General features: G+C 42.1%; 1 protein-coding gene across 1 annotated transcript in view; it reads left to right on the top strand.

Annotated features, from left to right (window-relative positions):
- Positions 1 to 12,475, top strand: part of LOC121874655 (aminopeptidase N-like) — a 121,925-nt gene that overhangs the window by 40,679 nt on the left and 68,771 nt on the right. The window lies entirely within an intron of this gene.

A 12,475-nucleotide genomic window follows, 5' to 3' on the forward strand; every position in this document is an offset into this window, starting at 1 on the left:
CAACATCAAACAATGCAGAAATAATTTGTTATTGACAATGCAGGAAATTTTTAAACAATTTAATTATCTCTTTGCTATGGAAGCAGAAGTAAAATATACTATATGTAATGGATTTTCTACCTCACCACATCTTACGCAACTCTCATCTTGTTTTATGTTTAACATTTTTAGTCTCTGATTTGTTGGTAGAGTTTCATGAATATACCAATATATGAAGCCTCTCTGGTGAGGATCCACATATTTGCATGTAATATTTTCCCAAATAAAAGGCCATTTAAACAGCGGATACATTTTTTCAACTGCTGGTTTAGTCCATGTCATTAACATATTGTATACGTCTTTATTCTTGACATTGGGAAAGTTATCATGCCCTGCTATCCTGCTTAGGGTATTGATTGCATTACTATAATAAGGTGGAGACAAGTAGGAAACATTATCTGAAGGTTTCATATCTAGTAGATAACTGGTCATTATACTTGTATAATATGGAGTTAAAGATTTCCTCTTTTCATGGTCTGAAACAATTTTTACGAAAGTTGTACATAATATAGCAGCTGCTTTACAAAACGCATTAACTACTCCTATACCTCCTTGTTTGACAGGTACATACAGAGTTTGTCTTTTAATTGGCTGGTACATACCACTCAATAAGTATTTAAAAATACATGATTAAATTTTCTGTGAATACATTTTATTTAATGGAAATGTATGGGATAGGTACCATACCTCGGACAAAACTTTTGAGTTAACAATAATTGCTTTTGGATACAAGGATAATTTTCTGTTTGATAAACAATTGACAGTAAAGGTTTTGTTCCAATTCATCTTAACTATGTGTTCATAACTGTCATAGTATATAGAACCTAAACTTTGGAATATTCTGCTGATCTCATCCACAGCACAGGCCATAAATCTCTTTTCTTCCACTCACACAAGCCCATAATAATTGTTTTATTTATGTTTAATTTAGCTCCTGTTGCTTCTTCAAACCATTCTATTTCTCTGCTAACCTCAGTTATGGACTGGTGTGTGACAACAAAGACAGTTGAATCATCAGCTTATCCCTGTATGAGAATTTTTATGTTGTTTGGTAACTGTGGGGGAATTATTCTGGCATTGCTGTTCACTGATAAATAGAAAGGCTCTTGGAAAAAATATATAGAGAATCATAGAAAGAGGACATCCTTGTCTTACTGATCTTTCAATCCTGAATGACTTACTTTGGATGCCATTAACCAAACCCTTACTCTCACAATTTCCATACATTTACTCCAGTCTACATAAACGTTGTAAATGCCTAATTTTTTCATTATCCTAAATACATATTTAATATCAACTCTGTCAAATGCTTTTGACCAATCTAAGTTTATCATGGCACATTTTTGGTTCTCCCTACTTCTGACAAATTGCACTACATCCCTAATCATAATATTACAATCTATTAGTGACCTTCCTTTAATACAACAGTATTGGTCTTTTGGCAATAATAAATTTAATAAAGCTTTAATTCTTTTTGCCTATTATAATAAGGGCATCTTAATTAGAAGATATAGGTAGAATATACTAGTCGAAGGATTTTAAAGTGGGGAAAGTTTGGTAGCGTAGCTGATTAGTTATTTAACTGTGTATTATATTCGTAGGGAAAATCATCTAAAAACCAACTCTAAGTACAACTATTTATTATTCACTCAATGACACAGACACATTAATATATATCGAAGTTACTTGACACTGACTCTCGGACACAAACATGAAATGGATACACTTCCCACCGTAAGTACCTCACCCTATGGATCGCTCTAATAATGACTCACGTGTGACCTGAGGGAGCCCCAGCAGGTGCAGCTGGACTATGTCTCCTGTGGGAGACTCTGCTAGCTGGGACAGGTGCTGGGGAGGGAAGTCTCCTTCTAGGGAGGAGCTGTCAGCCCCCTTCCCTGTTACAATAATAATCCTAATGCTAATGTCCGAGGAGGGAGCTGCAGGGCCTTTATATTGGCGGTCACGAGCCGGAAGATGTCGTCACTAATCTGGGTGTGCCTGGTCAGATGACAAGTGTACTGGCTGGAGGGTAGCTTCTTGAGTAACAAGGTCATGTCGCCGGGTTAAGCTAATCGCCTGACAGTGAGAATTCTGGTTCATTGTGACCATGACCCCTCTAGGGTCAGGTCTTAATCTCACTTTAATTACAGAGGGTGGGTCAACTTGCCTGGGTGTACACACCTGCGCTTCTGGTCACTGCTATATGTGCTGTTTTTCTCTGGGCTGTAAGCTTTGGTCTGATAAACAATCATTACACTATTTTTGCAACTATTTAATAATCTGCATTTAGGAGGGTTATTGGTCTCCAGTTTTCAGTTAAATTCTCATTCCCCTTTTTAGGCACTAGCTTTTTTTGTTCCAGTATTTTGTGACACACTTAATACTTTACTGTTAACAAGTGATCGTGGGCCCTTAGTGCCCAGTGGCGAGTCCGGTGGTACAGTTTGCCGAGGCGTGAAAGTTCTAACGCTCGTGCTTGGCTAGCGCGCAACCGCCGTCCGGCTGACAGTGTACAGCGACAGCATTTTCCAGATGGTCATGGTTGTTATAATCATGGTCGTGGTTGTTATAATCATGGTCGTGTCTTTATTGTTAAAGATAAACTGAATAACCTCAATGATCTCTACCCTGATAAATTTCCACATTCATTTATAAAACTCTGCAGGTAGACCATCTCTACCCTGGAGATCTACCAAGGTTGAGATTATTAATTGCTTTCCATATTTCCTTCTTGTTTACTGTTTTGATTAAAGATTAATTTTCTGATTCCTTTATTCTTGTTTTGCATTTCTCTAAAAAAATTTCACAGTATTCATCATTAAATTCAACTCTTTTATGTAGATGCCCCCAAAATTATTAAATTACATAGAATATTCCTTCTGTATTCTCTATTTCTTCACCGTTTTCTATCTTAACCTTAGTAATTAATTCCTTGTTTCCTTTACTTTTTTTCTTACAGATCAAATGGGAAGAAAGCTTTTCTCCTTCTATTGTCCTTTTTTCTGGATCTTATTTTAACACTTTCACAATTTTTTTCCTTAATTCATTTATTCTGGTTTTCAGTGCCTATATTTCGTCATAATTCACATCAAGGTAATTAGCTCTTTCCTAAAGTTGTCTTAACCTACTTTGAAATAAATTAATTAGCCCATATTTTTCTTGCGACATTCTTTTACATATTTTCATAAAAAAGTTTTGCATTCTAGTTTTGCATACTGTTACCACCACTGTAAAATATACTGGTATGTGTTTATTTTCTCCTTAACGTGTATCCCAAACAATCCGAAGTTTACTTGTAACTCACCAGAGCTTAAAATACTACATTATTTAGTTTCCAAAAGCCCTTACCTACTTTTACATTTTTGTTAATGTTTACTTTTGACAGAACTATTGAATGGTCAGAAAAAGGACTGGAACAGTAACACACTTTACTATTTTGTTCTCAAGCACCTTAATGTAAAGCCTATCAATTCTTGACCCATATTTATCCCTAACACATGTAAACTCGCATTGATAATTATGCATCATGGCAACATCCTTAAGTTTTATATTCTTTGTAAGACTTGTTAAGGCTTTGGACACTAAACCTTTGTTGTCATGATTGCTACAATCTCTCATGCTGGTAACACAGTTAAAAATCTCCCCCAATTATTATATTTTCAATATTATTTCTGATAGAATATAATAAATCATCAGAAAATTATTCGCTTCTCACCTTTTCCCTTGTATTCCCTGATGGGGCATATATAATAATAATAATAGGAACTATATGGTCTAGCACGGAAACTTTGACACATAAAATTTGGCTATTCTCATCCCTTTCACAGTTTAGTATTTTGATAGTGGAATTTTGCCTTACAAATAGTGCAGTTCCTCCTTTCAACAATTGGGTACTGGTTACAATAATTTCGAAGTAATCATTTAGGTTATATAATTTTCCCGGATCCTTAACATTATGTTCTTGTATCATAAGGATGTCAATATTGTCGTACTTAACAACGGATAATAGTAGCATTTGCTTACCTAAACTAGTTAGACCATTCACATTTAATGTAGCAAACGTTATATACATATTAATTATTGTCATAATAAAGAATGTAAAATAGATGATATATATACTTTTTTCCTCTTGACGTCTCTTTTTCCTTCTTCAGCTGTAGTATTATTTCCTTTATTCATCTCTTTTCGGGCTATTTCTTTTCCATCCCTCTTACTCCACATCACCTTACTATCTCTAACTGCTCGTACGCTCCTAATGCCGGGCATTAGGAACCTTGAGTACAGAGACAGGTTAAAGCAACTTAATTTGCATTCCCTCGAGAGACGTAGAGTTAGGGGCGATATGATAGAGGTGTATAAATAAAAGTCAGGGCTAAACAAAGGGGACATTACAAAGGTACTCAAACTATCCAACCAGGAGCGAACTCGTAACAAAGGTTTAAATTAGACAAATTTAGATATAGGAGCGAAATAGGTAAACATTGGTTTGGAAATAGAGTAGTGGACGAGTGGAACAAGTTACCAAACATTATCATGAACTCGAATACGCTGGAGAGCTTCAAACATAGGATGGATGGTTATATGAGCAATAGGGGTTGGGTGTAAATGGGACTGCCAGTATGGGTCAATAAGCCGCTGCAGTTTCCTCCATTCTTATGTTCTATATTAACTTTATACCTGTTCAACCTTTTCCCACCATGAATCATTTTCCAATTGGATTCATTTTCTTCCCATCATCTTTTTTGTTCTTTCCCGCATTCTAATCCATTTTCCATCTGGGTATTCACTTGACCACTCAAATCACTTTGGTTTTCATTGTTTTTATTTTGCTTCGTACAATCCTTTTTTCTAGAATTTTTTGAAATATCACCATCAGTTCCTCCATCTGTTTTCACTTATACCTAATTTTCATCATCACTACCGTTAATTTCTAACTCATTTTCCCCGGTTTGTTCTGATCTTTCTTGTCTGCATCATTCTTGCTTGTGCTTGGTGACATAATACAGGTAACCTCTGCAATTTCCTCCATTCTATCCATGTTTTCACCTCTTGGCATTCACACTCTTCCCCTGTCATAGTTATTGGTTCCATGTCATCTACTGCTCTATCATATTCCATATTGCCATAAGATATTTGACCTTTACTTTGATCAGCATTATTCATCTCTGTATGTTACTCGGCCTCACATGTTGTGGAAGTTTCCTGCACTGCATTTTGTGAATCATCTGGGTGTATGGTATAATCTGGATCTACAGCAGTGTTTCTCAACGTCCCACATCGCAATCCTCCCTTAACGATCCCAGGCTCTTCTAAATCCTCCTCATCCTTAAATCAGCATGAAAGAATAAAGTATTTGCATCATTCGTTATACTTTATTTTTACAACAGTAATTATTGAAATTCAGTTAGGCTACAAAACAATTATTGTCTAATAATTAATTAAAGGTGATTATTTGACCAAAAATGAAGGAAGAAATAAAAAGCAACTTTTATTTCTACAAAACAAAACACTTCGTTAGCGAATAATTAAATCAAAGGTGATTATTTGTCCAAAAAATTACATAAGCAAAAATTAACTTTGATTTCAGAATTATAACTATTATAATCAGATTTCCATTCGAACTGTACAACTTTAATAAGAACCTTGAACCTCGTGCTGAGAATCTAAATGAGAAAATCGAGGAACAAAACAAGTCAATTTTGCTCGAAGATCGCCACGCTCACAAATGTTGATACGTTCTCTTTTTTTCGTCAAAATATTCGTAACAGCACTGAAGGCACATTCAACCAAGTATATGGTCGGAAATGGCAGAAGTACTTGCTGGACTTCCATAGCTAATTTGATATATTTGACACTGACTTGGGGATCCAACCACATCAGTTGTTTTTTGAGGCAGTTGTTTTTTGAGGCATGGATCGGTTTCACTCTGTCATCGTTTTGTAAGTTCATCAACTCGTCGATCTGATTAGAGTCCATAGCCAGCCACTCATTATTTTTGCAGCTAAAAAGAAATGGCTGAGTAATCCAAGAGGGGGTGTTAAATTGTTTGAGATTAGTAAATCTGTCATTCAAGTTAACATGCAGGTTGGAAAGATGTTCAGAGATGATTCGGAGGACATCATCCGATGGTTCACATTTGCTGAGATGTGTGAATTAGGACAGATTATTCTTCAAGATATGGGCCCTCCAAAAGTTTAGTTTGTTTATAAACCACAGATTTGGGTTTTGCAGTCCATGAGTTTTATGTTCACCCTACAGTTCCTTATTTAAAGCATTCAGTTAACCAAAATATTTGCAAGATATGAAATCAAGGCCTTGGATTCACTGAATTTCAAGAACTGATAGGCATCACGGTCCCCACCAAGGTCCAACAAGGTGCCGTACAGAGCAATGAACCTTTCCAGACAGTTGCCTTTCGAGAGCCATCGCACGGAGAACTATACATAAACCTCCCCAATTCCCCCCCCTTATTAAAATTCCTCCCCTGGGGGACCAAGTGGACCCCGTTGAGAACCACTGATCCAGCAACCTGGGTTATAGTCTGAGCAGATGCTTCTTCCTTTTCTACCCCAAACCAGGTTGTTGCTGGAACCTGACATACTTTGACACTTTCTTCTCCTTCCCTAACATCTGTTTTTGAACTGTGGATCTCACCAATAAGTTGTGTCGCCGGGAAATCTTCCTCATTAAAAATGTTCACCTCATCTACCTTATCATTTGCCAAATGACCTTCATGTCCGCACTTATAACAAGTTTTCCTCTGTTCAGCATAAAGGAAAGTTAAAGTATGGCCACCTACTGTTAATGATGATGGAATGCCGTTCTTTAAATTTACCTTGAAGGTTTTTGTTCCATTCAACAGTCCGACCGCTGGTCTTTTTGTGTACTTGTTCAATCTCACTCCTTCCACTTTACCATATTTACTTATGATGTTCATTATAATTTCATTTCCCATTTCATAAGGAACATGTTTAACTGATACATAAGTTTTTTTTTCTAAAATTCATCACTTTAACCGTCTCATCACAGTTAGGAATTATTATAGTTTTGTCTTCATATTCCTCACGAAATTTGTCAAAAACAGTGTTTTCCCCAAATTTCACCACCACCTTATTGCTTCTTGATAGTCGAAAGCCAACTATTTGTTCATGTTTTATTTTCAGTATGTCAAATATTACTTTATATACATTTTCATATTCAGGCTTACATGAAAACAACAGTCCGATAGTCTTTTCTTCTTAAAGAGGGTGTGTACGTCCCCATTTCAGCTGTTTTATTATGTCACCTGCATATGGTGTTCTCGGCCTGGTGAGTTGGATTGCCAATGCAACAAGTCTTCCTACAAAACCTGGTAAAGACTGCCACGACCAGAAATTTTCTCCACACCTACTCGTGCACTATGACTTCATGGACTTTGTAATAAACTTTGGGCTGTCAAAGGCAGCTGCAACAGCTGTATTTCCAGGAAAAAAAAAGAGAGCTTCACGAATGTCTGCTGTGTTGACTCCCGTTTTCTATCCTTCCGAATTATGTCTTTCCAGGCTTTGCTAAGGGCAGTGTGTTGGTTGTCCAAGTTCATTCGCGCGCTCCCGGACTGAAGCGAGGGAAACTTGAAACAGTTTTAGTATTTGAGGTGTTCTGAGTTATTTGTAACCCTCACCAATCTGCCTGGCTATAGACTTAAGATATTTCTGCCTGGGGTCATCATAACACTGATGTGATGTGTTCCTATTATGCTGACCACGCTTCTTCCTCTTTTTGGTTGAGGCATTGTTGGTGAAGAGTGTGTAAGTCCTTGTTAAAAGATCGGCATAGAGATTTGGGTATTTGTCAGGCATGTAATCCTTATACCAGTCATAGATGAAGTCCATGAACTGGTTTTCGTGTTATTGCTTGACTCCGAGTTTACGTCAGTTAAGTTTTCCTCCAATTGAGTGGCATTGGCTACATGTTTACTATCTTAGATTGGTTTGTGACCAGACATAAGATCAGTGACTACATTAGAGCTATGAGTTGTGTATGATATATTAAAGCTGATACTCTTGCCTGTAGCCCTTCCATTTGAACAGTATATGTGCTTAGTAATGATATAAGTCACCTAATTTCTTGTGTCTAGTGTTCAGGTCACCATATAGGACCGTGAGTTCAGTATATACGAAGTTTGGGCCATCTGTGTAGTGAAGCTTATCTGAAGGAGCATAGGCGTTTAACACGTTAAGTGTGGAGTTGTCCAGATGGACAGTGATCCCATGATACTGGAAGCTAGTAGTCTTTTTTGATACAAGAAGTACATGTGGTAATTATTTCTTTACATACATTAGACATGTATGAGTAGAACTAGGATCATAATACACATAATTGGGCAGACTATCGTGAGACACTCCTGCAGACACAATATCGATGTCCCCAGGGTATTGTTTTCTGGGGGATGAGATGTTCCAACTCATCACCTTCACTTCTCTGTATCTCTGTCTGGAATTAACACTAGCCACTATGAACTATATTTGGAAAGAAGCTGAAGGCATCATATGATACTGTTGCTGTTTTTTTCATTCTGCCGGTCCCTCCTGCATGCAGGAGGTTGTTTGTTGAACTTTTTTGAAATAGTGTATTTCTGGAGCATGTACTGAGCACCAGTTCTTGTATGTATTTCAGGGGAAGGCATCAACAAGGCACCTAGTGGTGGTTACTAGTGTTCCCTGAGGAATGCAGTGATGGGTAGGGAAACACTGGGTAACACTGAGTCCGTTTATTATGGATGAGAGAAATACAAGTGGTGACTCGCATGTGCCATGCACGGCTCACACAGTCAGACTGAGGCTGCCTTGCCATATGGCAGCCTCGGGGCAATGTTGCCACATAACGTGCAGTGTTGCCACATGATGATATATATAAATGCTACTCGGCACAGTAGCTTGTATACAGGGTTGCTACTCGGCACAGTAGCTTATAAATAGGGTTGCTACTCGGCACAGTAGCTTATATACATAACCTACATCTCCCTCCCCCCTCACGCTCATAGTCTTTGTCTTGAGCGGACTTCTTAGTCCTAAGTCGCTCCGAGCGTCGAGGTGCACTGTGGGGCAGATCCTCGTGAGGTGTAGGTGACTCGTCCTCAGTCAGGGGACCAGCAGCAGGGGGTGGGACTGGCCGGAGGAAGCGGCGATTCCTCCACCAGACACGGCCGCTCGGCATCCTGACCTTGTAGTCCCGCGACCGGCCGACGCCCATCACTATGCCCACCTTGTCCCAACGTGTCGTCGTCGGGTCCTGGACGCGGATAAGGGCACCAATCTCCACTGGCTGAAGAGAGCGGGCATGGTCGTCATACCGAGCCTTGGCGTCCTGGGCACGTGTAGCGGCGCGGCGGTCGCAGCTCTCGGCTCTGGTGTGCCAGTCCTTCGCAAAGGCCTTGGTGTGTGCAGAAACGCAAGAGCGGAGAGGGTGATCATACAGGATCTGGGCAGGGGAGCGTCCTGTATGGGTGGGAGTGGACGTGGGTTCTGGACAGCTCTGTGTGGCAGCACCAGGTGCGTCGCTCGTTGATTCACGCACCCTGCTGGCGGTGTACCGAGCAGCTGGGATCTGCTCGGGAAAGTCTCTGGGTACCACGCATAACTCCTTGAGGTGCTCCCACGACAACAAGGGTGTAGCGAGAGTAGGCTGCACGTCGATCCATCCGTGACACGACCTGTCGCCGTAAGTGATCTCCGCTTGAAAGGAGCCCACAGCGTCCGGCATCTGGGAACCGTCCGCATTGTAGTACAGCAGCTGCGGCGGTGGTCCCAGGTCACGTTTGGTGAGGCCCAGTTTCTGGAGGTGCTTCAACCCAATCACCGTAGTATCGGCGCGGGTGTCCGGTATCACCTCGATGTGACCCGACACATCACCGTGTGTGACGTCGACGCGAATGGTAGGGGAAGGGGTAGCCCTGGGGCGTGTGGTCGATTCCACCCTCCTGATGTGACTCAGCTGCTGTTTGGGGCTGTGTGGGCCATCTGAAGGGGGCTGCGTGCGAACCACCCCGAGGGAAGTGAGCTGCTTTCCTCCTCGTCTCGGGCTTTTGGGCTTGGGTTGGCGGCAGCACTTGTCGTAGTGTCCATAGCGACCGCAGGCCTGACACTTGTGGCCTCGTGCCGGGCAACTGTCTGTGTTAGACCAGTGGCCCTTACGGTCACATCCACGACACAGTGCGTCGACGGCCGGGCATGTCTTGGGGCCATGCTGCTTTCCACAGCTGCCACAGGAAGCACTAGGAGGAGGCGTGAAAGAACGTGTGGCAGCCTTCACGTTGTTGGCCGCCTTCTTACCCTTCTTGTACTGTGAGATAGCTCTCACAGCAGGTGGGGCCCGTAAGGCAGAGGTGGCGGACTTGGTGGCCTCGTATGACCAACATTCAGTCACTACCACCTGGAGTGTGGAGGAAGCGTCCAGGGGGATGAGTCGCTGCACCAACTCTTCCTGCCTGACACCTGTCAAGATCCCGTGCTTGATCCAGGCTTCCTCACATTCCCGGCTGTGCGCCTTGCAGACGTCGATCTCCACTGACAAACTCTTCAAGCGTACAAAAAAGTCGTCAAAGGATTCATTCTCCGCCTGCTTGCAGCTGGTGAAGGCGCGGCGACGCAAAGCCTCGTTATTCCGTCCTTTAACATGCACCTGTAAAAGGTCGAGCACATCCGTCACTGAAGACGTAGAATCGGGAGGCACTTGCAATGTGTGCTCCAAAACTCTCTGGGTCTCCAGCGACAAACACATCCGCAGTTGGATGAGCTGTTTGTTTGGAGGCATGCTATTAAGGTCCACCATCGTGGAGTAATCTGTCCACCGCCGCCTCCACTCACGAAAAAGCTGAAACGTGACGTCTGGTGAGAGGGCGGGTGGGGTTGAACAGATGCCTTGGGAGCTGTTGGAGTAGCAAGAGTACCTGGAGGACGTTGGTGTGGTGGAGGAGGGAGGGTACTGGCGCCTTGGTGCGCGCTACCTGCGAGTGAGGGAGGGTGGTGTTAGCGCTAGGGTCGCCAATAATGCCTCAAAACGCAACTTTTCCTCCTCTCTTCGTATCTCCTCCCTCAGAAATTCCATTTCTCTACGTCGCTCGTCCCGGTCGTCCATCCACCTCAGAATTGTGGCAATGTCCGTCACTGGAGGTGGAGGATGAGAGTCTGCGCCCGGTGGAGGGGAAGGTGGTGGGGAGTCGTGTCTCCCATCTTGACGTTGTCCCTTCTTACCTCCCATCTTAGTGTGTGCGTGGACTGCACTGTTTAGTATATAAAGTGGCGCCTCAACAGCTCGAACCACATATATATGACATAAACAGCGCAGAAATAACGCATAGAGTCCACTGTTCTGTCCGTGAGTGAGTGCGTGCGTGCGTGTGTGTGTGTGTCTGAGAGAGCGTGGTGGCCTTAATGCCCGTGGCTAGAGGCAGCGGCGGGGGAGTGGGGAACCCGTCAATATCACCGGGATGTCACCACAGCGAGAAGGGTGTCTGGCTGCGTGCTCCGTGGGTACCACAAACATACTGTCTCAACTCTCAGCTCTAGACACACTAATACTGACACTAACACTGCCACCGTCACTAAAAAAGCACTGTGACGGCCCAACCCTGCACACATCGCGACGAACACAGCGCAACCCTAACTTTAACACCAGGTCAGCAGCGCATCACCGGCAGGCATAACTTGTCTCGGCATTGTTCACACACTTGTAAGTCCACAGATCCTATTACTGCACGCCATGGTGGTTACTATGGAAGTGTTCCCTAGGGAATACGGTGATGGGTAGGGAAACACTAGGTAACACTGAGTCCATTTATTATGGATGAGAGAGAAATACAAGTGGTGACTCAGCGTGTGCATGCACGGCTCACACAGTCAGATTGAGGCTGTCTTGCCATATGGCAGCCAGCCTCGAATGTTGCCACATAACGTGCAGTGTTGCCACGTGATGATATATATAAATGCTACTCGGCACAGTAGCTTATATACAGGGTTGCTACTCGGCACAGTAGCTTATACACAGGGTTGCTACTCGGCTGGTAAGCTTATATACATAACCTACACCTAGTACGGTGAGGACAGGTTCAAAGCTCATATCTAATATTCCATACTGCAGTGAAAAGCCATTTTAAAAGAATAATGAAACCAATCAAAACAGGAATTGTTTTCATTCCCATATACTGTAGTGCTATGGTGGACAAAAGTCGTGTCCACTACCCAGCCAGTGAGGTTTCGAATAGCCTTGATTCTGAAGTTTCGAAACAGCTGGGGAAATGCTATGGTTCAACAGATGTCGCCCACTGTAGTGTGTGGGGGGGATGGGGAATAGAGGTGGGGGCAGGTTTATTTATTATTTATACCACCATAATTTCAAGCTGCCTTTTTAACTACGTTTTGTCTTACAGTTGTTTCTTTATGGTTACGAATTCATG

The sequence above is a fragment of the Homarus americanus genome, unplaced genomic scaffold, assembly GCF_018991925.1.
Source record: "Homarus americanus isolate GMGI-L3 unplaced genomic scaffold, GMGI_Hamer_2.0 scaffold34360, whole genome shotgun sequence".
In the NCBI taxonomy this organism is placed as follows: domain Eukaryota; kingdom Metazoa; phylum Arthropoda; class Malacostraca; order Decapoda; family Nephropidae; genus Homarus; species Homarus americanus.